General features: G+C 37.5%; 1 long non-coding RNA gene across 1 annotated transcript; it reads left to right on the top strand.

Annotated features, from left to right (window-relative positions):
* Positions 1 to 777: 777 nt before the first annotated feature.
* On the top strand, positions 778 to 1,639 carry LOC137108169 (uncharacterized). The gene is made up of 2 exons (XR_010912160.1): positions 778 to 1,134; positions 1,442 to 1,639. It is a non-coding gene; the product is annotated as an uncharacterized lncRNA (long non-coding RNA).
* The last annotated feature ends 2,385 nt before the right edge of the window (positions 1,640 to 4,024 follow it).

The raw sequence follows: 4,024 nt of genomic DNA, 5'->3' as shown, positions 1-4,024 counted from the left end.
AATTTAAACAAAAATGGGGCAATTTTAAATAGTATGGCAATTAATGTGATAATAATAACATCGCAGGGGCTGGGTGGGCTGGTTATGTAGCATGGCAGGAAATTGTTGTGGGCCCTGTGTTAAAATAAAGTGAAGACTGGCACCACAGGAAGGCTTTTGGAAGAATGTGTGGTTGTTCTTGTTTTGCTCGGCCGACAAAAGGCCCAACCAGCAGTATAGTCCAAATACCGCTGCTTGGCCTTGGGGCAAAAGGTGGTGGGTAACAGGGCAGTAAGTGACACGCTCTAAAATTACTGCTGACATAGTGATAGCGTATCAAGAACAATATGATAATATATGACAATGCAGAGCATGGAACATATTTGATTGCATAGTTTTAAGATTAATCTTCACCTTAAAATAGCCTTCCACACTGTACAACTGAAATGATGCTGTAGTTGATTAAGCTTCAAACAGGAGCTCACTACTTCTTTGATGTTTAGATTTATGAACTCATACAGATACAGCTCCATAAGCATATTTTGAACACAATAGTACGAACACACAATTGCCTCAAAAGGCGGGCAAAACTGTCTCAGCAAACCATTATCTCTAAAGCTGTGAGCCACAAAACCCTTCAACAGCATTTCACAACCATGACATGTTGACACTTTATTTCCACATATTTCCTGAAAGCTAGCTTTGCAGTTATCTTCCTTGTTTTGACTTCCTCTTTGCAGCATTGAAGCTTAATGGTCAAACTGTCTTGTGCACAGTGTCATCACTATGAGAGGGAAGAAGAGAGCTACACTTGGACTCATCTGCTTCAACGTCAACAGGTAACAGGCTGGTAACTAATTGTCAAAATGCTGAGTAGAAAGTCTTTATGTGAAAAAATTAATGTGTGCATGACATACTTCTGTATTAGGTTTTATGTGTGATTTCAGTGTTACCAGTGACCTGTTGATTTATTCTGCAGAGCCATCTTTGATTTTGCGAGAGATCAGGCCCCCCACTTAGTGTATTTGACAAGCTGAGTTGGACACTCTGTATCAGCGAGTGTCAGTTTGTCAAATACCCCAAGTGAGGTGTCACTTGTCTACAAATTAAGGTCACCTTGGAGTACGCTACAGACTAACCATCTGACTTCCCATGGTGAGCCACCACATCACAAAAGCTCATGGCTGCAAATGATTTGTGGGGAAATTTTTAAAAATATAGGGAATCCTTTTTGGTGGTAATGGTGAAGACGGACAAATGCCTTGAATGAACTGAAAATGATTTTACAGATCACTGTCTTAGAGAACAGAATTTTTATGGCACGAGAACATGAGTAGCTGTTGCAGCTAAGGGTTTTTAAAGATGTGTTTATGTAAAAAGTAATAATACTAGTCCTAAGAATACTGCACATCAGTACACAGTAAAGGTATTTGCTTCCTTCTGCATGTTGCTGTTTGTTCAGACCCGGCTTTCTTTTTTCACCGTTGACTGCATCTGCATCATTTCTGAAGTGAAATTCAGACTCAGTCAATGTGCATGGAGGAAGAGATCCTGAATACAATTTACAGTTTCCCTACAAAATGATGTGTCCTCTAAATCTTTTAGCGAATCTACTGCATGTGTGATAAATGTATGTATAATAAAGATGAATAAGGTATAACTTTTACATCTGATCTGTGTCATATCTGCATTTGAATTCTCAAGCTTGATGAAGTGCTACAGTTAGAAGCTTATCATCCAACTGACTTCTCAAAGACAACGCTTATCAGGCTGCCTTTTATTTCCTGTTGCTTTGGTGTCATGCTGCATTTCCTATATGTGTGCATGTCTGTTTGTCATTTGAATACGAACTAATAGCTGTGTTCTCACTGTTCCCACAACTGTTCTTCTTCTTGTTAACTTCTCGCTTAACAATGCTGCACCAAATGAGGCTTTTTTGTCTTAAGTTAAAACCTGAAGGATTTTACTAGCAGTGAAACCAACAAATACAATGACCTGTCATTGTAAAAACTGCTCTACATCACTGCAAGTAAAGGTTGGTAACACATGGTACAACTCACATGCACTCAGTGCTGTGATTTGCATATGCATCAAATGTTTGCACAAACAAACTGATGCGGGTACATAATAGTGTTTTGTGCCTTTCCCAGTTCAATTATCAGATCTTGGTGCTTAAAGTCTTCCTTTCATCAATAAATGAAAATAAGATTAAATTTTTTTCTCCTCCTATTACTTCTACAATTATTGATACTATATATGCATTAACTGATAAGTGCTGTATAAAGCTAGTTTGACTGATGTGTCTCATGAAATCCCTTATAGTTCATGTGTAATTACATGTATTTTGACATGCATTATAGTTATCATTTATAGTTATTTATACAAATCCTGTATCATGTTGCCCTCACTGACTCGCCCATAACCTTTTTTCAAAAATTGTCCAAATGTCAAGTTGTACTGCGCGTTTGCCAAGCTTCCAAGGTTGTTAGAAGTGTTCTTAAATTGACATTTATCTGGAAATTTTAAAGGTGTCGTAATAACTTTGAGTGTGTAAGAGGAACTTTTAATTCCCCAATAAACGCCACAAAGACATCAACCACAGGTGTGCCTTCTCCAAATTATTGAGCCAGCCAGACCCAACATTTGGTAAGACAGTTTGGTAAGACTGATTACATTGCACAAGAGTAATTGTCTCCTATAAGTGTGCTGCATTTTACTTCACTGCACTTATTTGTGTAACTGCACCCCTGTGTCCTAAATTAAGTCAAAATCACAAATCAATCAATATCATCATCCCCAACTGCCAAACCTCAGTGACAATTACATAAAAAATGCTAGACATCCTATCTGTCAGACATTTTTCAGTACATTAAAGTTTTAACAAAATAAGGACTACTAAAAGATAATGTTTATTAAACGGCGTAAAAGTCATATGACTGCTTCAATGACATCAAAAGAGCGACTGTGGCTCAGGTGGTAAAGTAGTTGTCCACCAATGACTGGCTCCTCCTGTCATGTGTCTAAGTGTCCTTGACATAGCAGCTCCCTCGTTGGTGTGTGTGTGTGAGCGTGCGTGTGTGTGTGTGTGTGTGTGTGTGTGTGACAGAGAGAGAGAGAGAATATGTTCAAAGTGATTTTGATTTTGAAAAAAAAAAGCCCTGTTAAAGTGCAGATCATTTATTGTTAACACCATATAGTGTTTTTTATGTTATGTTGACAGTGGTCAGCAAGGCAAATTTGTTCATACAGCAGATTTTGTCAATTCCAGGTGCTGTGCAAGAAGATTATTAAATTGCATTAAAACAAAAATAATAATATGAAATAAAAATATAGAAATCCTAGCATTAAAAATGCTCATATTAATAAAAAGCATTTAAAAAAAGATCTTTAGCTTAGTTTTAAAGTAGCAACAGTAGAGAAAAATAGTGGCTAAAAGCCATTTCACCATGTTTAGTTTGAACTCCACACCACTAATTAACCAGTCCCTGCAGGTTTGGCGTAATGTGTGTGGCATTGTGGTTGTGAATTGATTGCAGTAAGTTAGGCCGGTCAGGATGCACTACAGTAGACAACCTTACAAGCATGGGGAGATGTAACCCTGGCCACAGGCATCACAACATTAACGGGTGTGTTCGGGGCAGTCTAAGCCCCCCTCATTTCCTTTCTTTATTTTTGTGTTCTGTCAGGAATTTGTTGCTGTAATTCAGTCTGTCCAGTAAGTGGTGGTAGAGTTTTATTCTTTCTTCTGGTTTGATCGCACAAAGAAAGGTCAGTCAGTTTGGCAAGACATTTGTATACTGCTACTGATTTTCTTTGTTTACAGAAATGCAGGACACAGTCCCTATTAAAAAGGCCATTTATACCAGCTTTTAAGTTAATGGTCAGGAATCCTTCTCTGCACTTTCTTATCAAAGCTTTGCTCATTAAACTACTGAATTTTGCTTTATTAACGTACAATATTTTATTAACTATTTTTTTATCTGTAGTGTGAACAATTATGCATTAAAAAATATTCATTCATATAAAGGATGATGCCTGTGTAATT

Source organism: Channa argus, chromosome 22 (genome assembly GCF_033026475.1).
Source record: "Channa argus isolate prfri chromosome 22, Channa argus male v1.0, whole genome shotgun sequence".
NCBI lineage: Eukaryota > Metazoa > Chordata > Actinopteri > Anabantiformes > Channidae > Channa > Channa argus.
Note: the sequence above shows the minus strand (reverse complement) of the source record. Positions and strands in the feature narration are given on the sequence as shown.